The sequence below is a fragment of the Leopardus geoffroyi genome, chromosome B4 (assembly GCF_018350155.1).
Source record: "Leopardus geoffroyi isolate Oge1 chromosome B4, O.geoffroyi_Oge1_pat1.0, whole genome shotgun sequence".
Taxonomy (NCBI): Eukaryota; Metazoa; Chordata; class Mammalia; order Carnivora; family Felidae; genus Leopardus; species Leopardus geoffroyi.
Window position 1 is genome coordinate 95,984,104 of NC_059341.1, and position 27,850 is coordinate 96,011,953.

Here is a 27,850-nt window from a genome sequence, read left to right on the forward strand (position 1 = left end):
AAAAGATGTTTATTGAGAAACGTAAGCTGCCAAAAATATAGAAGTAACATGAGAATGACCATGGCTTGAAATAATGGTGTGTTCACCTGGGGATTCAGGAAATCTGGCATAACTAGAACACCTATGACATGGAAATAACTATAAGTCTATTTACATGAGAGACTAAGGAACTTCTTGGGAAGAAAACTGTGCTAAGAAAATTGAAGACTGGTTCTCAAAAGAGGGGTTTAAGGACAATGGACTCAAGTGAAATGGAAAAGGAGGTCTAGACTTACAACAGAACTCTGGAGAAGTCAAGCCTGAAACAAAACAAAACAAAACAAAACAAATTTTGGGCACTTACAGAACTAAGGAACACACAAGAATGGTAGAAGGAGGGCACGAGAGAGATCCCCTTTCTTCAGCGATGAATACAGAGCAGAGCTCAGTCCACAGAGTGCTCAGTCAGCTAACACACACGGGTCCTCAATGAGGAGAGTCAGCAGCAATCAGAGAACAGTGTCCTTGGTGCATGTATCAATGGCACCAGCATCAGTGCTGGAAGCCTCATAAAGACACAGGCAGATATCACCACTGCCGACAGACAGCCATGGCAACTTTGAGACACAGTAGACTCCAGAACAGGTGAACCCAGTGAGCAAGGGCAGGAGACTTCTTTCTCTTCTATATGCCATACAAAACGAAAAGAACTGTGTGTATGCGAAAGCCAATGTCTTCTAGGGATTCTCAGCAAATATCAGGGTAAGAAAATTGAAGAAGGCTGACGATCTGGTTAATAGTCGGTGCTGATATGTGTGGGGAGGCAGACAGTAGGGAGATTGCCAGTAATTCCCATGTTGCTAGGGCAACATGGGATTCTTTGACTTTAGGGATGTCGCATACTCCAACATGCTATTCTTTTTGTCACTCTGCAACTGCCTTACTCTATCATCACTCAGTTCTCAGCTTACATGACCCTTCCTCAGGGGCTCTTTTGCCACACACACTACTTCTCGATTGAAATTAAATTAAATTTCTTATTCCCTCGGCTGAAATTAAATCTAAAGATGGTGACCGTTAGTATCACTCAAAGTCTCAAGAAAGTTCAAATAAATAATCAAGATGTTGGAACAGCTTCAGAACAGAATAATAAGAGATGAGATCAATCTTTAATGATTTTCTAACAAGCTACAAATAAAAATTTCACAGTAAGTCTAGAATAAAATAACATAAAATTTCACTCACTGAATGTGTGAGAATAAATCCACATGTTATTAACTCATCAGAAATCTTCTGAGTACATTATTTTTCAATTTTGTATTACCATATAATAAAAATACAGCAGCAACATTCATTATTCATATACCCATTAGAGTATATATATGTCATTTCTGTTTGTATTGCACTGAACTAGAGAAATATATGGGAATCTCATAATTTATCATTCCCTCTACTGCAAATGCAATAATAAAGTTTTGTAATTTATTAACATCAGTAGAATCATTCTTGATAGAAAAAGAAAACAAAAATCTTAACTATTTCTGGTAAGCAAATGCAGCTTATTTGATGTGCTTTCTTTACAGTGTTCAATTTTTGACTATTGCTGGCTGTCATGTCTTTTGAGGAAGACAATTGCTAAAGAACAAATCTTCAAAGACAATTTATTGGGTTCTCTGAGTTCAAAATGTATTTATTAGAATTTTAATAATAGATAATCTATCTTCCACTTCATCTAAACATCCTGAGATAGACATAAAAAAGTGAGTTTATATGAACCTCAGCCGAGTATATAGATTTTTTTTACATTAGAGTTTTCCTAGCCTTACAAAAAAACATTGGCAGTGAATTAAATCTTACCAAGTGCTATTATGTACCTTTAAGGCCAAATGGATATGTGATTTGTAAATATGTTTACATATTTGGTTTATTATAATCAATAACTTTATCAGCTCTGAAGATAATCATGAAAACTAGGGAAAATTAGGAAAATTTCATGCATATCAACAAATTATTAGACTCCTGCTGTGGATCTGAAAATGAATTAGCAAGATAGAAAACACCATTTGAGAATTTACATTGTGAGGAGATCAAAATAAACACTATGTAAAATAAAAGCTAACTTAAATGCCACATAGACTGTGTCTTCACATTAAAAAAAAATTTGAGCTTGATTTAAAAAAAGTGTAACTTAGTTGTCTAATCAGGGTGGCAAAGAACATGTTATAAAATAAAAAATAACTAATCAAGGAGTATGAATAAATCCTGTCCTCTTTGCTCTTCACTCTTTCCTTTTGCCTGCTGCTCGTTTGTTTCCCTGACGTGCAATGGATGTTTACTTGATTCACTCAGGAAATATTTACTAAGCGTCTAATATATGCCAAACACTGTATACATTGGGCATAAAGTGGTTATTAAGGCACTATTTCTGCTCCCTCCCCCCATTCTTTGCTGTTCTTATCAAAGCCAAATCTCTCCACTTTTGCTCCCATCTCCTGACATATGCTCAAGAATTTTCTTCCTGTTCTGTCTTCCACATCATCAGCCCTTTCCTCACTACTGGATTATTCCAACAGGTACATAAATATACATAAGCCATCTGGAAAATCAAACCTTCATGGAGTCCACATCTCTCTGTACTGATTGTCCATGTCTTTGCTTCCCATCACATGAAATATTTTTGAGCAAATCCTCTATTGTCTCTACTTAATCCTTATCTCTGGTTCACTCTTCAACTGCTCTGGTCTGATACTGACCCAACTAAAAGAAACCAGTCTTGTCCAGATTGCCAATGACCTCCAAGTTGCCAGGTCCAACAAAAACATGCATATTCTCATCTCTTTCTCAGCAGCTATTTGGTACAGTTGACTACTCTTCCCTTCTTGAAACTTTCTACTCTTAGCTTCTGTGGCATCATATTCTCCCGCTTTTCAGTGGGAGAACTTCAGTGATGTTCCTTCTCATTTCCTTTTTTGACTCTTCTTCCATCCAAATTCTAAATGCTGATGGGATTGAGGGCCTCTTCCTGGACACTTTTTATTTTCAATATGTCTCTAAGGAAATATTGATCCAGTCCCAGCCTTTGCACACTCTGATGTTGTTCAAATATCTACCTCCAGCCCACGTCTGTCTCCTGAGTCCCATAGACTCATGCATCTAACTGCTACCTGATACCTCTAAGGAGATGTCTAAAAGGAACCTCAAATTTAATATGTCCAAAATTGAGATTCAGATTATTCTTAAACCTGTTATTCTAAGTTTCTCATTTTAACAAATTGAACTACAAATCATCCAATTGCAAAAGATAACAATCTGGGGAGCACCTGTAAATCCTTTCTCTCCCTCATATACCACATCCATTCCATCCTCAAGATCTGTCAGTTCTGCCTCCAAATACACAAGAAGTCTTCCCACTTTGATCTATCTCCACTGTCAGCACCAAGTTCAGTTACTATCATCTATTTCTTGGGATACTATTATAGCATTCTTGTTCCCATTCTCGTCCCTTTTCAATCCATTCTTCACATAGCATCACAAGAAATCTTTTAAAAATGTGAATAAGATCACATCTGTTCAATCCAAAAATTCTTTAAGGCTTCTTTCCCACTGCTTTTAGAATAAAGTCCTAGCTTCTCACTATGGCCTACAAAGTTCTACATATTTATGTCTCCAGCTTACTTTGTCAGTTTCATCTTCCTGTCTTTCCAATGTTCTAGCCACACTGGCATGCTCTCTACTTTGCAAACCCTTTTACTGGCTGCTCCTTCTGTTTCCAATGTTGTTCTGCTAAATATTGAATTGCTTTACTTTCATTCTTTAGGTCTTGGCTCAGAGTCCATCCTCATGAAGGCCACTCTAACCATCTTATCTAAAGAAGCACCCCACCCCCACCCTCATCACAATCTCTATCTCAGTACCCTGTGTGCTTCTTCAATAGGCCTTATTAAAACCTCTAATAAATACATTTGTGTAATACATGTATGTATAAATATATATATGTGTATATATATATACATATACATGAGAGAGTATCTATCAATATACTATCTATATCTATAAATATCTATATACTATCTCTATAGATATCTATGTCTATATCATCTATATCTGTATCTATATATCTGAATGTTAGAAATTTGAGGAGTAAGCCACATTTTCCCTGTTCACCCCAGTGCCCATCAGAATTCCTGGCACATAAGTAGATGTTCAATAAATACTTGTTGGCCAGACAAATGGAAGCAAACAGAAAATAACAAGGAGTAGAAGGAAACAGAAAATAACAAATAATTGTCTAAAGGCCCTGGTAGAGGAAGAACAAGGGGCTTCATAAGCATCTTTTAAGGGTATCTAATCCTTCCATCAGGGAAGAGAAATAAGGTCAACTTATTTCCCTGACCATACCTATATACACTAACCTTCACTTCAGAGAACACTCCAACGTACCCATAGAACAAACCACATTATTTAGCCATGTAGTATAAGTCTGTCTATATGTGTTAAATATATATACACATTTATTACATGTATATTATATGTACCTATATTAAATAAAACACACTCAAAACTAAATATATCAGTACATCATGTATTTTGTTTTAAGTGCTGGGTATATTGTTCTTAATTCTTTATCACAAGTTAAAGATTCTGATTGAAGTCTAAGCATCACATGTATATTTCCTCTAAAATAAATGTATTTATATAGAATTTCAGCAAGATAATGTCTCAAAAAAGTTGAGAGCCATGGGAGAAGCTTACATGTACTTCTTACAATAAACAATGCCCAGGTGTGATATTTCTATTTTTTATCATTAGAGGTCTTAACAGCACTGATTTTTTCACAACATGGACATATATGTTCACTTGGAGATATATATATCACTTGGAGATATATATTTATATATATTGGAAGAAAATATATTATATATATATTAAAATTACAAAATACATATTAGAAAATCCTTACTGATGAGAAAAAAAGAACACTTCAAATGTTTCATGAATAAGTCATTTTAAAGAAGAGGGGGTTTTCATAAAATAAGCCCAGTCCGAGACTTGTATATAAATGTACAGCACCCAACATAATGCATGTCACCGGCACTTGGTCACATAGCAGTACAGATCATGGGCAGAATCTTAAAGAGAGCCGCAGCACTCAGGTAGCCTGACCAGCTTTTAATCAGCAGCTTGTTGTAAATAACATCATAACAGGTGATTCAGAAGAATCAACGGTCACAGTGATACAAATAAAACACAGGAAAGCACAGGGAGTCCTGATGACTATGTTGTCCAGCTTACCTACCTATCTGAGGTGTAACAAGCATCTGGAAACATGATGCCCACATCGGAATGTGCTGCTGGACTGTACAGTTTAAAACTATTGTGAATGTGGGCACACACATTGGTTTAGCTGTTTTGCCAAAAGCTAACAAAGGAGAGTAATAACAGAACATCTCTTCCTGCCATATCTGGACCTTGCCTACCTCTCTTAATTTGTCTAAACCATTTTTCTTTCTTTGCTGTGGCTGTGGAGTTTGATTGTGAAATCCCTGAGCACTTACAGAATGAGATACACTATCAAAGAGAGTGTACTTATTGTCACTATAGGTCAGTGATGAGGGAAGAAGGGGATGGGGCCAAGGGGATGATTAAGGAGAAACTTGAATACATAAACTTTTATATCAATAATAATACTAAGAGCTAATGCCTAGGTAGCACTTGCTATGTTGCAGTCACTGTAAGAGGTTACCCGTAATACACTGACCTAATTCATCTTTGCAACGAACTCATGAGGTAGGTAAAATTATTATCCTCATTTACTAATGAGAAAACTGAGGCTCAAAATGTTAATTGCTTTCTCAAGATTACATGTCTATTAAGTCATGAACATTCTCCCCCTCTACACACACACACACACACACACACACACACACACGGGATTCATTATCATGGAGAAGATCATATTCAAACTAGTTAAAAAAAAACTACTGTGGCATAGTAGAATGAGAGTTGAATGAAAACGTGATATAATAGCACAATATATCTCATAAAATATAAAGATTTAGGTTATGATCCTGGATTTCCCAGGATCCAGTTGGGCACTTTATAACACTTTATAATATTGGAATACAGCTTTCCTTTTTTTTTTTTTTTTTTGGAATACAGCTTTCCTTTTTTTTTTTTTTTTTTTCATTTGGAGCTTTCTTAGCTCTAAATGGATAGGGCTGGATTCTACAATGTTAAGGCCCACTGTGATAATTAATTTTATGTGTCAGTTTGATTGGGCCACGAGATGCCCAGATATTTGATTGAACAATACCCAGGGTGTGTCTATGATTGTGTTTCTGAATGAAATTAACATTTGAATTGGTTAACATAGTAAAGAAGACTGCCCTCCCCAATGTGGGTGGGCCTCGTCCAATCTGTTCAAAGTCTGAATAGAACATAAAGGCTGAGTAAGAATACTGCTCTCTCTGCTTATCTGTCTTCAAGCTGGGACATTGGTCTTCTGCTTTAGGACTGGCTTGGACTAGAGCTTAACACCATTGGTTCTCCTGGTTCTCAGGCCTTTGAACTCATACTGGCACTATATTATTGGCTTTTCTGGATCTCCAGCTTGCCTACTACAAATCTTGGAATTTCCTAGCCATCTTAACCATGTAAGCTAATTTCTTATAATAAATTATATATTTATGAATATGAATATATATTCATTCCCTATTGGTTCTGTTTCTATAGAGAACTCAGATTAATATGCCCATCTAATAATACTCACAATCTATAACAGTTTTTTCAAATATACTATGACTGAATTCTTTCTCGCACATCCTCCTTGAATTTGTAGAAAGTTTTTGTTTCCACCCTATAGACATAAGGATAAAAACAGATGGTGTGGGGGTGTAGCAGAGTAGACTGTGGTTACCAAATTGAGAGAATATTTATTGGAAACCTATAAGAGTCAGTTTTGTCTTTTGCCCACATTGTTGAACAGGATGCTTATACAAACGAAATAGTCGTCACCCTCTAGTTTAGCTCCCTTGTCTGACAGCAAAGAAAAAATATGAGGTTATATGGAGTTCTCACTGAAAAGAAATAAATGGTTATACTAAAATAATTATTGAATTATTCAGAAAATATGAGCAACATCAGCTTTAAAAAAGCTGTCTTTGCAGACACAATTTATTAAATTAATGCAACCTTATAAAAAGTAATATTTTTACAAATGCCCTTCCTTGTTTCACAAAGTACTGTTTTATTTACTCCATTAGGCAATGATGAGCAAATTATACTCAGAAGAGGTGTGTAGAAGAAGTCCTATTTTGTGAGATTTTAATCAATACTAGTTATGGGAATCAGGTATATGATACAACAGTTAAAATGCCTTTGTATATTGGTATCAATGATGGGGCAGTGAATTTGTAGTTAGCCCTAAACGTACTGTGATACTTTTTGCAAACACATGTTAGATAGAAATTAAGAATCAAGGCATGTTAAAGTGATCGGATCTTAGAGATTATGTTGTTTTAGCTCTCTCAATTTACAAATGTATTTATCAAATCCAAAGGAAGGCAGCTTCCCATGCACACAGCTATTGGGAGGTCACACAGCTAGACGTGGGTTTTCAGAGTTCCATGCCAGGAATCCTTTCTCTTTACTTGCCATATCTATAACTAGTGTCAATATTTTGAGATATAGCACTTCAATATATGATTCTGTGAGAACATAAATAATTAACTGCTTTCAGCATTGAATAAAATTTTTTCCAATGTGCTATTTTGGAAACTTCTTATTTAAAAAAAGAATTAGGCCTGAAATGGCAATATGAATGTAACTTTTGGCATATCCATGTCAGAATGACCTACTCCAACTCATAAGAAGGAATTAGTGTTTGGGTGTATTATTATCATGTAGATTTGGCTTATATTACATGTCTACATGGAGTACAAGCCTAATATAATAAGAGTAAGCTGTTAATTTTGTCTTCAAAACCAAAATTTAGAAAGAATATTGATCATATCTTATAAAAGTAAATTTTTTGATTTGGGGTCATGCTGAAGTTTTGTTACTGAAGCATTTGCTGTCTGCTTATGTGCCAAAGAGAATGGTCATGTTAAAGTGTTGTATTGTCCCTAGAATCACTGCAACATCTCTGCAAATTTCATCACACCAACACCTTTTCATGGCCAATGGCATCCAGGGGCCCATTCTGGGCATGGAGAGTTAGTAGCTTCCAATCACAGAGATAGGGATTGTGGGTCAGTAAACTAAAGAAGCATCTCAGGGGGTTTCCAGGTCAATAACAAATTGAAATGTCCAGAGTTGGATAAATTTTTTTTATTTTTTTATTTTATTTTATTTATTTTAAATTTTTTATTTATTTTTGAGACAGGGAGAGACAGAGCATGAACAGGGGAGGGTCAGAGAGAGGGAGACACAGAATCTGAAACAGGCTCCAGGCTCTGAGCTGTGAGCACAGAGCCCGACGCAGGGCTCGAACTCACGGACCGCGAGATCATGACCTGAGCCGAGGTCGGCCGCTTAACCGACTGAGCCACCCAGGCGCCCCCAGAGTTGGATAAATTTAATTGGGAACATCAAGAAGGAGAAATATATGAATTCAAGTAGATAGAGGCCAATACTTATGCAACAAACATGGAAGTTTGAAGTTTGTGGTAGGAAGATGTACAGAAGATTCACTGGGCCACTGGATAGCAATTTTTCAGACAGTTCCTATGGACTCAAATGTGGGAATTCTGGGGTCATGTCTGCATAAAGAAAGATTTTTCTATCATTCCCTATCACCTATCAGAAGACAGAACCGTTTGTTTTTACTTTCTAAGTGTAATTAGGTCATTTCTCCATATTGATGAAGAAATATTATACAAATTGACAATCATTCTATAGAACTGTTTGTCATACCTCTTCCTGTCTGCTGCTAAAATGTGTGCGTGTGTGTGTGTGTGTGTGTGTGTGTACGCGTGCGTGTGTGTGTGTACGCTCTTACGTTCATGGCAGGGACTAACATAAGAGGCACACAAGGTGCAAAATACAAGGAGGTGCTCAATCTTACAGTTGAGCTGAGGTCAAGTATTTTGAATATTTCTTATTAGAAATGGGACCAGAATCAGTCTGTTTGCATGACTCTGGGAGTGAGGACCTCTTCATATTTTGTGCCCTTCGTGCCTCTTTTGCCTCACTCCAGTCCTGGCCCTGTGTGTGTGTGTGTGTGTGTGTGTGTGTGTGCGCATATGTGCATATGCATGTGCATTTTAACTCCAAATCTGGGTCTTTAATTCTTATGCTCTTTATAGTTAAGTTGATCAAGGCTATTTTGTTTTGGCATTTGAAGACACCTGATGCTAGCCATTTACGTAGTAAGTAAATTTACCTACACTTCATAGCAATACTATATGAACATCCATTGGCTCTTTACAATTGAATAAAGGTTTACCCAAGGCCACACAAGAATTAACAGAAACAGGATTGGAATCAGTCTGCTTCCTGGTTCCTTGCTTCCATCACACCACCCACTGCCTTCACATCCAAGGACAGACTGTTGACAGTCCTGATGAATGTGTGAACATGCTGGGAACCACAGGCCATTGCACTGGAGTTTATAAAAACTGAACTTTAAGATGATTGCTTTTACAAAATGAAATTTCTATTTTTTCCAGTCCTTGTGAACATTTCAAAATATAATATAGAAAAAATAAATATCATTCCTAATTTCACCAAAAGATAGCAGCTAATATTTTATACATCTCTCCCCAGGCTTATTTTCTCACATACAAACAAGATACTATGTGCCTTTTTTATTATTATTATTATTATTGCTTTTAAAAGAAATAGCCTTATACTCTATGATATTACCCTTTTGTTTTTACTTAATATCTGATGCCATTTTTCTCGGTTCAAATATGGGTTTATCTCATATAAATATTTAAAATTGTTAAAAATTAATCTTCACGAGTGGACCTTTATGTTGTTTCCTGCAACATTTTTATCCTGCAACATTCTTTGTACATTTCTTGTATTACTTTCTTAGGATTTATAAAATTAGAATTACTGGGTCAAAATCCATGGCTTTTTGAGAGACTTCTGATAATTTTGTCAAATTACCAGGGAGGTTATAAAATGCTCATTTCCACTAACAGTTTTAGTGTAGAGCTGGTTGCCTTTTAATAGGATTAATGTTTTTCTGTATTTAAGATAAGCCCATTCATTTAAAATTTTTGCTGTTATTCTATGTCATCAGTTGCTCTTATTTCTAGAGCCATCAAACACTGAAATCAATTATTAAAAATTTTTTTAAAAATATTTATTTTTGTGTGAGAGAGAGAGAGCAGAACAGGGGAGGAGCAGAGAGAGAGGGAGACACAGAATCAGAAACAGGCTCCAGGCTCTGAGCTGTCAGCACAGAGCCTGACACGGGGCTCAAACTCACGAACCGCGAGATCATGACCTGAGCCGAAGTCAAACGCTTAACCAACCGAGCCACCCAGGTGCCCCTGAAATCAATCAATTTACTCATTCATTCATTCATTCATTTATTTTTCAAATACTTATTGTGTACACAGCAAGTTTTATATGTGATAGAGGAAAATATAAATAAGAGTATTCTCCCTCAAAAATTACCTGTGTGACCACACAACATCAACTGATATGAAGCACTGGCTTAAAGAGTCATGAACTATCTTATTTAATCCTCACTACAACCAAATGGGATGGATTCCATTATTTTCCCCACGGTGTAAATGAGGAAACTGAGGTGTATTGCTCAACATCACACAGTTTGTAAATGGTAGAGTTAAGATGTAAATTCTGGCAATTTGACACTATGCTCTTAACCACCATGTTACAATGTCTAAAAGATATACACAAATCGATCCAATATTAGAAAAAATATGTGGTAAGACCAGTGTGTGGCTCCTGGCCAGAAACAGGATACGGCATGTAATTGGTTCAAAGCAAAAAATTCTTGCAATGGTAATAGAACCTCAGGTGCTGATGTGGTCTCTCCCCTGGCTAAGTGATGTAGAAGGTACTGAACCTGTAGTTCTGGCCTCTTCAGATCTGGTATATTTCTTACCCTTACAGGCCTAAGCTCAGCAAACCAATACAAACATGACTTCATGATAGATCAAGGAGAAACAGAGGAGCTTTATCCCCTCACTTGCCTCTTAATCCTGTGTACATTCCTGATGCTGCTTGACTGCCTGTTTGGGAGTCATATGAAAAGAAAACAACCTTGAACTGAGTCTGAGTTATTCTTTCCAGTCTTTGACTCTAAACTAGGAGTTTGGACCTGTTCTAGCTCACCATTTTACAGCAAAATACCATAATCATTAAAATATTATAATAGCTCAAAAGAGAGTTAAGGTGATCAGGGATGATTCTACTACATCTCTTGGCTGGATGGGCCTTGATGGGTGGAACTTCAGTTTGGAAAAGGATGGGAAGAACATTTCCATAGAATCCATAATAGGCAGGCAGCATTGCATGCCTATAGAAGATGTTGTATTGGTGGGGGGGGGGGGTGATAAGAAATCCAGTTTGACCAAAGGTTTTGGCATATATATGGGGTATGGTGGAAACAATGAACAAGGAATGCAAGTTAGGTCCAAATTACCAAGAGCCTTGATTGCCATGCTATGAAGTTTTATTTTGATTTTGCATGTTCTGGGAAACCACTAAAAGTTAAACTATTGAGCGCAGCAATAAAATTCCTCTATAAATGATTCTCAAAATCCCTTTGCAAATTCTTAGCACGCAGTTTCCCCACCAGGACATTTACATATTCCTTTAGATCCAGACATCCAATACTGCCAATTGTTCCCTCCCCACACACACCATATCATTTTATACCCCCATGCCTTTCCTTTGCTTATTCTTTTCTGAATTGTTTTGTAGCCCCCCATTTCTTTATCAAATCTTACTTATCCCAAAAGCCCCGCCTAAGTGCTACTTCCATGATATCTTTATCCCAAATCAGGAATTTCCCTTTTTCTTTCCTACAGCTGATTTCTTTCTGCCTTATTTACTTGCTCTGTGTGGATATATTACTGGGAGGTTGACCCAACAGCAGTTTCTAAGGACCTTCTTTCTCCCTTGCCGCTTCCAACAGAGGGGTTGGAAAAATGAAGTACTCATTTCTGGAGCATTCTGTCCAGCTAAGTGTGGTCCCATGGCACAGTTCTGACAAATAGGCAGGGCACTTAATAGGGAAGCTTATGCTTCCTTATAAAGGATACAGGCACCAGGGGGAAGCTCTCTGCCTCCTCCTCCTGCTTTGAACACAGACATGATGCTCAGAGACGTGGCAGCTACCTTAAGATCATGAGGTGGAAAGCACAAAGTCAGAAGTACAGGCCAAGGATGGCAAAGTGAAGAGATGGGATGTTGTTGAACTACTGCATCTGACTAGGACTGCTCACATACGGACACCTTACATGTGAGAAATTAAAATTATTTATTGCATGAGCTAGTGTTTTGTTTCTTGCTGCTGAGTGCATTCCTAGTGGATATAATCTACTTGCCCATCATTACCACCAGATTCTAAGTTCTTGGTTTAATATATTTTAAATTCCTTGATGAAAATTTTCAAATATCTTTGTCTTTCCATTTATTTTTTTTTATCCTAACCATTTGTTAATAGTGCTGAATAAGTGCTGAATTGACTGACTATAGTTTCATCTACCAATGTGATCAATTCAACTAAGAGTGAGAAAGGAAGAAACTAAATATAACAGCTAACTAAACACTACTTAATATACTTTCTTTAAAAATATCCTGTGAAACACCTTTTAGATTTTAACATTTTCCCATGTTGATATATTATTTAATCTGGACAAAGCTGAACTCATAATGTTAAATTTCCACTTTATTTAGATGAACTTTGGAATGGAAGACATATTAGTACTTTGTTTTTGCAAGCTATCATGCATGGAAAAGATAAACAACTAGCAGGAGTCATGTAAATACAGCTGGACTTTCCAGTGATGTCATCGTGTTTCATTGTTTATCACTCCTTGTTTGCACTATTCCCCAATAAATACATCCAGGTAAGCATCTGCTATGTTCATTGAACTCCAAAGATCCAACCTGAAGTAATTTTCAGTACTTCTGTCCCAATAAAAACTTCTTTTATCTAAAATTAATAACCAATTGCTGTCATTGAATGGGAAGACACAAAACACACAGAGTCCCTAGAATTTATTTTGTAGAAGTCAATTATCAAATGTTAAGTGGGAGACCTGCCCAGTATATTTTCTGATGTTGGGTAATAATATTAAAAAAGTTTAGTCTTTAAGAATGTAGACAAAATATCATTACTTTCACAGAGGTCATTTCTCTTATTTTCTTGGTACACATAAAAATCAGTGGTAAAAGGTCAGTATGCATTAACCACTTTTAGATTGACCATCTAACTTTGTAACAATTACCTGAGTGTAAGTTTTAAAGGATCAGTTTCTTCAATATTGAATTAATGCAACAATGCTACTCTTGTATATAATAAACATAAAATTTATACCACAAACTCATGCTGCCTGGAAATGCTTATAAGAAAGCATTTCTAAGCTAAATTTGTTCAGAATTTAAGTAGTTTCTCAAAGAGAATGAGGATGCTATATGGTGAGACATGTATCTAGCATTTAAAATGACAATGAAAATCTCAGCGCCAGGCATATTTTTCCCCCTTAACAAATTAGCATAATTATGTGTCTGTCTTTCACAGGAGGACAAAAGCTCTATGAGCCAATTAGCTTTAAGACCTTGTAGGTAAGAAAATCAAACCTAATTGAAATGCACCACAGCAATTCCGTGACTGCATATCTTGTCAGCATTAACTAGGATCTGACAGATTATTCTTCTAAAGGGTAATGCATATTAGCGAATGTGCAATGAAGCATCTAACAAAAAGTCAGGGCACTCTCTGGTATCATTGTGATTTGTCAGTGACAGTGAGGACAGGGAGATGAAGATTCGCTATAATAAAACTTCCCATCAATAAAAATACAAGATGAAAAGGATTATCTTCAGCATAGATGTTAGATGTTTGCATTTGATGGGCACAACTGCAGTTTTCAAACTGATGCAAAATGACAAGGAAAGGTTCTGTTTTGCAATAATAGTTTCATGGGACATTATTATGAACTGACAGGTGCCTACAAAATATGATATCCTCCTTTTCACCTTGTTTGGAGTTCATGTCAGAGTTCAGTAAACATGTCCCCAAATGTGAAATTCTTCAGGCTTGAAAGGCTCAAAGGCAAAGCGAATAGAGATAATAATTCAATCTAGCTGACTCTTAAATATAGAGAACAAACTAAGGGTTACTGGAGGGGTGTTGGGGAAGAAGATGGGCTAAATGGGTGATGGGCATTAAGAAGGGCACTTGTTGGGATGAGCACAGGGTTTCATATGTAAGTGATGGATCACTAAATTCTACTACACTATTATTATTACATTATTACACTATATGTTAACTAACTTGGATTTAAGTAAAATTAAAAAAATTTTCAGTTTAGCCGATTAAATAAGTAGAAGTATTTACTTTCTAAATAATTCTGAGTTTTTTTTGGGGGGGGGAGAGGGGGAACTAGCTTCCAAAATGCTTCAAAGTGAATACTATAGCTGTTAAATAAGTACTCCCAATCAAACAATATCGTTCGGTAGAGGTTGGCCTCCATGTAAAACACAACAGAAATGCTAGCTGTCAACCCCAGGCAATTCTGATCTCCAGGATACTTTAATTGTATATTTCCAGATTACTGAAGCAAATGTAGGTTGTGCTGGATATTTACAATTATTAATAGCAATACTAACATTTGAATCCTTCGTGCGCACTAGTTCACTGAATTTTTCCCACACCCTTATGCAGGTTCCATTACCATGTCCACTCTGCCAAAAAGAAAACTGCAGATGAAGAGCAGAAGGTCAATAACTTGCCCAAGGTCAAATAGCTATAAGCAGTGGCTATAGGGCCCAACTCTATGGCCACAGCATTATCCGTTATATTGCCCTGTAAAGTCAAAATGGATTCCAAAGCAGGTAATAAAGCAAAATTTCAGTGGTTTCCTTTAGCACTGACTAATATTTACCACGAGATTTTCCTGTTTTTAAGACATGACTTCATTTTAGTTTTTCAGCTCACTTTATGTCAGCCAAGAACCCCTCAGAAGATACATTATGCAATTGGTAGGGATTATCAATGTGATTTCCGTCTTTCTGCTATGTTTTAAGGATGGTTTAAAATTTTGCTTTTCCTCTTCACCAGCTGACCTTTCTTTGTCATCTTTTTTTTTGTATTCTCCCCAATTAGGGAAGCCACAAAATCCCAGAGGTGTTAGAATAGAAGAGTTAGCTCACAGCATTGTAAGATGCTGTTCTAAATACCAATATAATTGTACAAGAGACCCTGGCAGTAGAGTGGATGAACAGAACACTTCAGAGGTGCATAAATGTGCATTACCACAGGCACCCACACTACCCTCCAAAAGGCGAGCTTTAGAAATGCATCAGTGCAAATTGTTCCAGAACACAAGAGCTTTCATGAAACATTAACAGTGATTTACTAGGCCAGGTGGACAACTTGTTAGAGCACGTCACTAAAGTGCTTTAAAGGAGAGGAGAGAGAAAAATCCATAGGCCCGCTCCATTTAATCCCCCAAGGAATAGGTTTATTTTCTGCTGTGTGCTCACCTCTAATAAGATCACAGCACTTTTAGAAAGGATGGATATGACTTCTCTAACCCACATCTCCCATCTGAGAAACTGCAATAACAATTAACTATTAATGACAAGAAGAAAATAAGCTTTCTTTTTCCCTTGGCAATCTGTCACAATGAACTCAGCTGGTAGTTTGAGAAGCAGTTCGGTTTGTTTCTCTGTCAAAAGGATATCATCTTAGGGGTAAGAAACGCACATTCTTCAGGAAAGTGGCCTTCTCACAGATAAAACTAGAGCTAAATGATTTTTACATTATTATCGCAGATGCATTTCCATTTTCATAAATCATGGGAGGATGAAAAATGTCACTAAATAGAGTCAGGAATAAGAAAACAGTACCTCTTGCTTTCTGGGGCTATACAAGCAACCTCTAGCTTAATTGCTTGATTATTTTGATGTTCTTTTTTCTGAAAATCAATGTTTGGGCATCAAATTAATTCTAAATTTTATAATCTGGGGTAAGAGTTTCAGCACATTCTTGGACATAATTTGCTGTACTTTGAATTATCTCAAGTTCTGGGTTGAGAACCAATGCTTTCACTAATAACTCTTTTGCTACAATAGGTGATGCCTTAACTTTTTAATATATGCAACAGGAACCAAGCTTCTCATCTCTTTTTCCCCACACATAAATTCACCATCCTGTTCATGGCATTGGCTAACAAGATGCCATATCTTTGACCTATTGATATTCAATGTATAAAAATATCTCAGAATTAAATTAAGACTATAACTGCTTGACAAAGCCTTCTAGAAAACAAGGGATATTTTTACTATTGATTTGTCATTAGACAGGTTTGAGAAACCTTCTGAAAACTCTACTTGTCTCTTACTTTCTTGCCAAAATAGAACTTAAACCTATCAGAAATTTTCCTATCAAAATCCATTTCCTATCTTCTTTGAACTTAACTCATCAAATGCTTAAGTCCCATGGATATTTTGTTTCTTCAAATTTGAGAAGTCAGGAATTACACTTTTAGGTATCATGGATTTACCCTCCTTCCTAGAATGAATATAAAACCAGACAAAATATATGAAACAATGGTTTTCAGATATTGGACAACAGGTAGCACAGGACAGTGATCCCCGAGAGGAGGAAGCTAATGGGAGGACCTTACCAGTACCTCAGGTTGTTGGCTGTAGTGAGGAGAAACTGGGGCCCAAAGACCTCTGAGTTCAGAATTCAGAAACGCCAAGGGGACTAGAATTCATAGGGCATAGTGCCAGGGAATGGAGACTCACAGAAAGGAGAGAGCTGTACAGAGAGATATTGTTCTAGAGATCAGTGCACCCTTTGCCTGGAGTCTTCAGCTGAGTACTGATTAGCACACAATGGGAGGAAACTTCCTGAGGCAAAGGGGGAAAAAAAAACCACCAGAAAGGAAGGAGGACGACAGTCTTCAGAGCTCACACAGCACTGGGAATAATTCCTATTTCCAACAGCCAGTGTCAGAACCTATAATACACAGGTACTGGATGGAGTATTCAGAATGGTATTGCCTGAGTAGTGGGGCAAAACTAGCCCTGGATCGAGGTTCACAAATTTTTTCTAGAGGCTCATAGCAAATATTCTAGGCTTTATGGGCCAAGAGGCACAATCAAATATATTTTGTAGGTACTTACATAACAAAAGAGTAAATTCCTCGCCCCACTCCGCATTTGACTAGGGTGGGCCATCCTATGTGGTGGGCATGCTTTATGCCCAACTGCCACCTGCTGGAGACATTCTTGGTATGAGCACTGGTCTGCAGGGAAAGGTCTGGCTCCAGTGTGGGAAGAAGAGGTAGTGTTATGGGCTGAATATTTGTGTTCCCCCAAAATTCATTTGTTCCAACCCTAAGTATCAATGTGATACCTTCAGAAAGTAGTTAGGTTTAGATAAGGTCATGAAGGTGGATCCTCCATGATGGGATTAGTGCCCTTATAACAAGACACCAGAGATCTTGCTCTCCTTCTCTATGTGAGGATACTGTAAGAAGACAACTTACAGTATATAACAGGGTTCTCACCAGGAATGAGGAACTGAATTGGCTGCCACCTGACTCTTGGGCTTTCCAGCCTCCAAACTGTGAGAAATAAATGTTTGTTGTTTAAACCACTCTATCTGGGGCGCCTGGGTGGCTCAGTCGGTTAAGTGTCCGACTTTGGCTCAGGTCACGATCTCACGGTCCACGAGTTCAAGCCCCGCGTCGGGCTCTGGGCTGATGGCTCAGAGCATGGAGCTTGCTTCCGATTCTGTGTCTCCCTCTCTCTCTGCCCCTCCCCCGTTCATGCTGTGTCTCTCTCTGTCTCAAAAATAAATAAACGTTAAAAAAAAAATTTTTTTTAAATAAACCACTCTATCTATGTATGGTATTTTGTTATAGCAGCCTGAACTAAGACAGTAGGTGCCTTGGTCAGTTTTATGCTCTGATACCCAGATCCTGGCTATTTCTCTCTTCTGGAGAGTTTACCCATTGTAACATGGGCAGCTTGCTGGAGGGGAGTTGACTTGCTAAATTTCTGACTCCTAGACTAAGATTCTTCCACTTAATGCTTGGCAATTGCCAACAGTATGGTCTCCAACTTGTCCATGCAAGGTCTGAACAGGTGTGAGGCATGGTGACTGGTAGGGTGGCAGGCTCTAGGAGTAGAGGTGGATTTCTGGGCTTTGTCTTTGTGGCTTTCAGTGCTTGAGTGGTGCTCTCCAGACACACGGAAACAGACAGTGGGCAGGATTTGGTCCTCAGGCTATAGTTTGATGACCCTTGCCTTAGAGTAAACATTGCTATGGTCCTACCTAATAAAGTCTTGAAAGAACCAACAAAAACTGAATGCAAGACTTAAAAGAACCAAATCATTTGTAAGTAACTTAATTACTTGGAAGTTTAACAAACAAACAAACAAACAAACAAAAAAAAACTTGAAAAAGCCCAAAATATTTAAGGGCTAAAAAATATTCAGCACTTCACAAATTAAAATTCCCAATGTCTGGATATAATATTAAAAAAAATCTGCCAGACATGAAAAGAAACAGGAAAATACAATCCATAGGGCAGAGTAAAATTTAAGAAAAAGAACAGACCCAGATGACACAGATGTAAAATTAGTAGACCATTAAGGTCATTAAGAGTTATTATAACCATATTCCATATGCTCAATAAAGTAGAGAAGAAAGCATGCGCATTCTAAGGAGAGATATTGGAGATATAAAAAAGACCCAGGTCTCACCACTAGAGACAAAAATGACAGTACCTAGGGTAAAAAATACATTAGATGGGATTGAAAACTGATTGGACCAGGAAGAAAAGAAGTGAGTTTAAAGACAGCAACAGAAACTAACCAAAAGGAAACACAAAGAGGGGCACCTGGGTGGCTCAGTCGGTTAAGCATCTGACTTCAGCTCAGGTCATGATCTTGCAGTTTGTGGGTTAGAGCCCTGCATCAGGCTCTCTTCTGACAGCTTGAAGTCTGAAGCCTGCTTTCAATTCTGTGTGTCTCTCTCCCCCCGACCCCCACACTCTGTTTCTCTGTGTCACTCAAAAATGAATAAATGTTAAAAAAAAAAACACAGGGGCACCTGGGTGGCTCAGTTGGTTAAGCGTCTGACTTTGGCTCAGGTCATGATCTCACGGTCTGTGAGTTTGAGCCCTGCATCGGGCTCTGTGCTGACAGCTCAGAGCCTGGAGCCGGCTTTGGATTCTGTGTCTCCCTCTCTCTCTGCCCCTCCCCTGCTCATGCTCTGTCTCTCTCTGTCTCAAAAATAAATAAAAACATTAAAAAATTTTTTTTTAAATAAAAAAAAAAAACACAGAAAAAAATTTGAAAAAAATAATGAACAAAGCTTCAGTTAGCTGTGGGACAACTTCAAATGGCCTACTATACGTATAATTGGAGGCTCTGAGGTCAGGGTGGTGTGTGTGTTGGGGGGAAGTGCAGTCAGAAAAAATATTCAGAGACATAATGAATGAAAAATGTACAAACATAATGAAAATCATAACCACACAGGCAAGATATTCTATGAACCTAATGTAGAAGAAATGTGAACAAAACTATAATAGCACTTCGTGTACAAAATGGTTTAAAAATGTCAGAAGTCAGACTGCCATAACCAAGTTTGCCATTAACAGAAGGAGTTTGTGAGAGGTACAAACTTATAAAAATATATTAAGGGACAGATTTAGCATTATTAAAATTGAGACTTCAAAGAAGAAATAGAACTTCTGGTAGTTCTTATGTGCTAGGCAATTCAGGTTGTTACTTCTGACAAAAATTATTTGTATTGAATCTGGGAAAAATGGCATAAAATCTCATTTATTCATTAATCCACTAAAATTCATTCAACATACACTTGAGTTCCTGTATCTGCAAACCCACATTAAGACACATAAAAATGAAGATTACTAGCCATGCCCTCAGAGACCCAATAGTCTAATTACATTCCAAGTGTTGTGGCTGAAAGCATTTTCTAATTTTTTGATAGGCACATATATAGATTTTAGCTGTCTCTTCCTCATTTCCTTATCACATGCACTGAACATGGAATTACAGCTAATTTTAAAGAAATGCGCTTTCCTGAGTTATCTACATCTTCTTAATGTGTGAAATCATTCTTGAGGAACACAAGGTGGATGGTATTGCTTGTGGTAAAAATAGTTTTCTGTTTTCTGTTTGATTCATCATTGTTTATCTCTAGCACAAATGTTTCTTGAAGCTTCTTATCTAAAATTCTATGACAGTAAAAATGTAACAGCCATGACATGGTGCACAAATATTTGCAAACAAATATGAAATGAACGCACACACCCCAAGGAAGAAAATGACCTTTGTATAGGTGGTATATAGATAGGAAAATGAATGAGCATTCCTCAAGAAACATGACCTTTACACAGGTCTATACAGGTCTATATGATACAGTAGTAGCCATTTTCATAAAATAATAATGTGGAATAGGCAACGAAGTAGAAAATAGTTCAGACTTGAAGTACTGAAAAGTATGGTACAAGGATCTCAAGGGGTATACAAAATGATCCAGTGGAGACAAGAAATTTTATTTGCATTTACTTTTCTGTATTCAGAATTTCCTTTCTTTCTTTCTTTCTTTCTTTCTTTCTTTCTTTCTTTCTCTCTCTCTCTCTCTCTCTGTCTCTCTCTCTTGTTATAAAGGACATTATAAAGGGGACATTTGGCAGTGCGTGAGGTCTGTATATTAGGTAACTGTATCAACGGTATTTTCCTGATTTTAATAATTGTTCTATGATTGAGAAAGAGAATGTTCTTGTTCTTAGGGACCATTCACTGAACTATTTAGGGGCAGAGAGTCAGAATGTCTGCAATTTATTCTCAAATGGTTCAAAAAACTTTTAATATATTTTAAAGCTGACATCCACAACTTGAACCCTGATGAATTATCTTCTCAAGAAATAAGCATCAGACATCACTTATTCTATTGTTTCGGTACAAACAATGATGCTTAATAGGCTGAGAAAATACAGTGACTCCAGAGGAAGTTCCAGTTCAAAATGATGACTCAAAGAATACCAGCCTATTGTTTATACAGTACTATGTCCCTTCAGAAAGGAGACGTGTATATTTCAAGAGACATATCAATTGACAAGAGATATATTTGACAGACACATGCACACATACATACACACATATGTATGTGACCTTACTGTGTCACTCAATATGTTTGTTCACAGCTCTCTGAAATTATCTCTTTTTAAACATTAAATTTTGTCTTTATTGCTTTTCTTCTCCAACTAGAATGTAAATTTGTGATAAAGGACACACACACCCACACACACACACAAATATATATTTATGTATCTATCTATCTGGCAACAGGGAAAGGGAGAGAGACAGGAAGGAGGAGAGAGACAGAGAGAATGATAAAGACAATGTAAAATATTTAACAACTGAGAAAGCTAGGTGAAGGCTATATGCAAATACTGTTCTCATACTTTTCAGGAAGTCTGAAATTATTTAAAAATGAATAGTCACAGAATATTGAAACTGATAATCAGCAAGGGGGTTATACAGAATGAGGATGATATAATGTAAGACTTTAGTTTCTCATCTTATATCTTACAGTGATTTATAGTTGATTCCTAGATTTCACATTGCCCTTGAGGCCTGATTCTTTCTACCTTATTGGAATATTTTACTAAGCATCTATATCAAGTCATCTCAATAGTAACAGACATTAAATACATTTTAGGATTTTGTACTCAAGATATTTTCAGAAAATTAAAGCAATAATAATAACATCTCACTGATTTGTACTCCAAAATAAATCCTGGCAAACCAAAGGACAATTTTAGATTATTTATCTTTTTGATACTTTTGAATAACAGAGATGATAAGGGTCTTTATTCAGGTTGTAATTTGACTTAGTTTTTCAAACATATATTGAACAAGATACCTCTGTAGTGGTTACACAAATGAAAGAGCATGGGCTCTGACCCAAGGAAATAACATTCTTCCACAAAAAAGAAAGAATAAAATAGGAAAAAGAATAAATCCAAAGTAATGTTGAAAAAGAAAACCAAAGCTGGAGGCATCACAATCCCAGACTTTAGCCTGTACTACAAAGCTGTAATCACCAAGACAGTATGGTATGTGCACAAAAACAGACACATAGACCAATGGAATAGAATAGAGAACCCAGAATTGGACCCACAAATGTATGGCCAACTAATCTTTGACAAAACAGGGAAGAGTATCCAATGGAAAAAAGACAGTGTCTTTAGCAAATGGTGCTGGGGAAACTGGACAGTAATATGCAGAAGAATGAAACTGGACCACCCTCTTACACCATCCACAAAAATAAACTCAAAGTGGATGAAAAACCTGAATGTGAGACAGGAAACCATCAAAATGATAGACGAGAAAATAGGCAACAACCTCTTTGACCTTGGCCACAGCACTTCTCACTTGACACATCTTCAAAGGCCAGGGAAATAAAAGCAAAGGAAATGAACTAATGGGACCTCGTCAGGATAAAAAGCTTCTGCACAGCAAAGGAACCAATCAACAAAATGAAAAGGCAACCAACAGAATGGGAGAAGATATTTACAAATGACATATCAGATAAAGGGTTAGTACCCAAAATCTATAAAGAACTTACCAAACTCAACACCCAAAAACAAATAATCCAGTGAAGAAATGAGCAGAAGTCATGAATAGACATTTTTTCAAAGAAGACATTCAAATGGCTAACAGACACATGAAAAGATGCTCAACATCATTCATCATCAGGGAAACACAAATGAAAACCACATTGAGATACCACCTCACACCAGTGAGTGGCTAAAATTAACAACTTAGGCAATAACAGATGTTGGCAAGGATGTGGAGAAAGGGGAACTCTCTTGCATTGTTGGTGGGAATGCAAACTGGTGCAGCCACTCTGGAAAACAGTGTGGAGGTCCCTACAACCTACCAAGAGCACTTCTAGGAATTTATCCAAAGTATACAGGAGTGTTGATTCATAGGGGCACATGTACCCCAATGTTTATAGCAGTGCTATCAATAATAGCCAAATTATGGAAAGAGCCCAAATGTCCATCAACTGATGAATGGATAAAGAAGATATATATACATACAATGGAAAACTACTTGGCAATGAAAAAGAATGAAATCTTGCCATTTGCAACAATGTGGATGGAACTGGAGGGTATTACGCTAAGTCAAATAAGTCAATCAGAGAAAGACAGATATCACAAGTTTTCACTCATATGTGGAATTTGAGAAACTTAACAGAAGACCCCTCGGGGAAGGGAAAGAAAAAAATATATAGTTACAAACAAAGAGGGAGGCAAACCATAAGAGACTTTTAAATACAGAGAACAAACAGGGTGGAAGGGGGTGGAGAGGTGGGGAAAATGGGTGATGGACATTGAGGAAAGCACTTGTTGGGGTGAGCACTGGGTATTTTATGTAAGTGAGGAATCATGGGAATCTACTCCTGAAGCCAAGAGCATATCATATATACTGTATGTTAGCTAACTTGACAATAAATTATATTAAAAAAAAAGAATAAATGGAAAAAAATAGGCATTGGCAAGTACTTTCTGAAAAGGTATTTATGATCAGGATCACAAGTAGAGTCAGAATCAGAGTACCTGTTGCCAATGAGCTATGATTTGAAGGTTGCTGGAAAACTCAAATTGCTCAAAATTTTCACTTCAATTTATTTCACACTGCCTAAGATTTACTACTGTAGAATGCAAGTGTCTTGTAGAATGTAGACTGTTAAGTCAGTATTCTCCAGTGGGAACCTTCAGGACTTTTCTTCTTTCTGTTATGCAGAAGAGAGTTGTAAAGAAAAGCCAGTTTGAACGGAAAGGTGAAGGTCAGCCAAGGGCATGGAATGGAAGAATTAGGTGGAACACTGGAATACAGAGGCTCAGAAAGGGGAGAATGGCAGAGACTACACACTGCCTCTTCATATTTTGTTTATTGTCAGACCTATTTAATTCTAATGTTGTGGTATTAGAATTAAATAGTCCAATAATATAAATGTGTACACTTTCTATGTCATGAATCTATTTAAACATATTCTCTGTATTCAGTCTAATCTACACCCACGCAGACCCCCCAACTATGACAATCACATTCTGTGGAATGTGAACAAAAAGCAATTATGTTTTCCTTAAGCTTAAAATTTAAAAAGGAATAAAAAGGAATACTTATATTTGCAGTGAAGAATATTAAAAATGGCTGAAATAACATGAGAGGAATGGAATTGCTTCTACAGAAGCAAACTGGCTGCATCCAGGAGTTGGGGCAAGACGAATATGTTTATGCATATATCAACAACAAAGCCAGACATCTGCAAATTAAACCATAGCGGGTGGCCAGCTCAAAAACAGCCATTAGATGCCTCCATTCTATTGTTCCGGTACACAGTGATGCTCAATAGGCCATGGAAAGACTGAAGGTCTCTCTTGACAAACACTCTCTCCTTGCCTGAACTTTGACAAGCTCCTCTAAGCCTTTTTGTTTATAGTCTTCATCCTTGGGACTGTTCCTCAGTCTGCAGAGTCCAGTCTTAGTAAGAATCCTGCTAAGGCAGAGAGGGAATCCCCACCCTTGATATTTTTTTAAGAGTTTTTTTTTTTAAGTTTATTCATTTTGAGAGAGAGAGAGGGAGAGAGAGAATTCTAAGCAGGTTCTGAACTGTCAGCATGGAGCACAGCATGGACCTTGAACTCATGAACCTGAGCCAAAATCAAGAGTCAGATTATTAACGGACTGAGCCACCCAGGTCTGCATCCCAACATTGATATTTGATCACCCTCAATATCTGATCAATTTTCTCAACTCCTATCTTAGATGTAGAAGTCCTTGGCCTGCCTTTCCCAAGAATGCTGCTAAATACGTTTACCAAAAATCCTTCTATCTTTGATGTCTCCTCTTAGCAATTTTCCACCACCACCCCTTACTCTGTTCATTGGCCATAAATACCTAGCTATCTTGGCTGGATCTGGAGTTAAGCCTGATTTCTCTTCCCTATTTGCAATAGTCTCACTGTCTATTACGTTATCATCCCAAATAGAGTCTTCCTACCTTACCTTACCTGCCTTACTTATCTTTCACAGTGTAAGGAAATTTCTATCTTTAACACTCCAAAGCCAATGCCTGTTCCAAAAGGTTGATTAAGAATACCAGACTATTGTCCATACAGGACTGTCTCCTCCAAGAAAAAAAGATTTGCATCTTTCAAGATATATTTCAGTCTTTGTGAACATTGCCATATAAATGCAAAATATGTTGAAAGGGACCACTCCTTTTTGTGCCTTGATCTTTACATAGGAACAAGTTTGGCACACTTGAGAATTAGTATGAAGGCTGGTGTGGCTGGAGCTTACTCAGTAAAAGGAAAAATAGTAAGGGGGAAATCTATATATTTATTAAGTGAGGAAAATATTTGTTGACATCTCTGATTCCTGTGGTTAATGTGTAGAATTTCAAATACTAATCGAGAAATCAATATTAACATTCCAGGAAGCTCTCACTTATCTAATAAGCATTTATTGAGCACCACTGTATAGAAAGCCTGGTGCTAGGCATTTCGGGAAATGCAAAGGAAAGGTTACATTGAAGAGGTGACACTTTAACCTAACCTGGAGAATAGGGAACACAGAAAATGAAATGAAACGTGAACAGATTTGAATTCCCAACTGGAATCCATGCAAGTGAGTGGTAAAGACAGCAAAGGTTTTCCTAAAAATGGATGGGGTTTGCAACACATACAAACAAGAGAGTTATGCTTTCCTGCATCATAGAAATAAATAATTCATGCTGCCAGGAGGAAGACCAGTGGAAATGAATGCCAGAACCTAGGTTTAATTTTCTCTCAAATTGAAAAAAAATGAATTTTAATGTTCGTGAAAAACATGTGTCATGCCCTGTAGAGGCTGAGCCAATTGTTCGGTTATTCATAATTTTGTGTCTCTGGTATCTGACACATGGTGGGGAAGCAGCCGAGGATAAAGCAAGAGGTGCCAGGATCCTGCGTGCGACCAGACAGCAAGCTGTGGCACCTCTTCCCCCCACCAGTTCACATTTATATAAATAGCTCCTCCTGCCTTCCAGGGATGATCTGAATGAGCGCAGAGGAAAGAAATTCAATGACTCCCTCCATCAACGTGGAGGCAGAGCTGCTGACACACTCTGAGACGAGCCACTTACCCACGCTCTTTGGGCCTTCAGAAAACTGCCACTTTGGAAAAAGGCACTGACCTCATGTGACCATAATTGGTTGAAATGTCCTCTTATCTCTTAATTCCTTGGTTGATTAGAACATAACACCAATAAAATTAAGGTCACGGGGCTTGATCCTTCTTTAGAACAATGCTGTAGGTGTGCATTTTTTTTTTAATCCTGGGTATAATCCCTTTTCTCTAAAGCTCAATTTTTAAAAGACAACATTTTGGGCCTACCTCCCTTATTCCTAACGTTCCCTCCCTCTGCCTTTCCTCCTGGCAATGCCAGGTATACACATACACACACGTACGCACACACTGTCGGCTTTTCTCTTTTTGAAACAACATGGCCGGCACTATAGCGTTACCTCGAGGTTTAAGACTTGTCTTTTGGTTTAGTTACCAAAAGAATGGAGCAGAAGGGTATTGCTGTAGCTGTATATAACACTATGCGATCATAGCAACTAAGGAATGGGTGCTAAGCTACTGAAGAACATTCAGAAACTGACCCACAGTGACGGAAGTTGACCATCTGGAAACCTGGACACTGCTGTCAATTCTCAGATTAATAGAAGTTAAAGCATAGCCTCCAGCCTAGCTGACCATTGTATCACACAGAAAGTGCCCTGGACCTACTGCTAACCCAGTGGCAGAATTGTCAACTCCTTCCTCTATATCCCACAGTGCCCTATATTTATTTTGTTATTATTATTATTATTATTATTATTATTATTTACAACTTACAGTTATTACATTTCCCTTCTAACTCTTCCCTTCCCTTGCAGCTTTATTCCCTTCCTTCCCTTACAGTTCCCATGGTGAAGACTGCATTTTCACGGAGAGAATGAGGCCTGAGTCCAGCTATGGGAGGTGGAGGCTGCCTGTCTAGGGGCCAGGTCCTTGCCCTAGAGAGTTGAGACTACATGGAGGCCACAGGCCAGAAAACAAGGCCAGCAGAAGCTGAGAGATGGCCGAGGAGGGCAGGACGAGCCAGAAAGGGGCTGCTCCTACTCTCTCCTGCTGTGGCGTTCAGCCTGTGGGCTCTACTTCAACTAAGTGGCCATGTTGGTGGGGGCGGGCCTCTGTGGAGAGCCAAATAGTGGGGGCAATACACCAGTGAGGGAAACTCAGTGGGAAGGCATTTGATGGGGCTCTTCTCGGCCTGCAAGGAGCAAACTCCTCCTCCCTCAGCAAGTGTTCACAGAGCCCTTAGCATTGATGGAACTTCCAACATTAGACAGAACTCCCTCTGGGAAGCAGCCCCTGGGTTAGATGCCCTTCTTCTGTGTCCTCATAGCATCCTGTGCTTAGTCCTAGCACAACATCTTGAGCTGCAATTACCTGGCCGTGAGCCTCTTGAGACAGGGGCTGAATTTTATCCACTCTGTGCCCCTAAGGCCTGGCACAGTGCTTGGTATAGACATTCAACAAATACTTTCCTTCAGTTGAAGGATACA

General features: G+C 37.7%; 1 protein-coding gene and 1 long non-coding RNA gene across 3 annotated transcripts in view; one reads left to right on the plus strand and one right to left on the minus strand.

Moving 5' to 3' along the window:
• Positions 1–27,850, minus strand: part of PTPRR (protein tyrosine phosphatase receptor type R) — a 245,787-nt gene that overhangs the window by 139,512 nt on the left and 78,425 nt on the right. The window lies entirely within an intron of this gene.
• On the plus strand, positions 110–15,048 carry LOC123590197. Of its 2 annotated transcripts, XR_006708663.1 has the most exons (4): positions 110–741; positions 6,466–6,632; positions 12,862–13,034; positions 14,855–15,048. It is a non-coding gene; the product is annotated as an uncharacterized LOC123590197 (long non-coding RNA). The 2 variants fall into 2 exon arrangements; XR_006708662.1 differs by lacking the exon at positions 6,466–6,632 and having other exon boundaries at positions 576–741.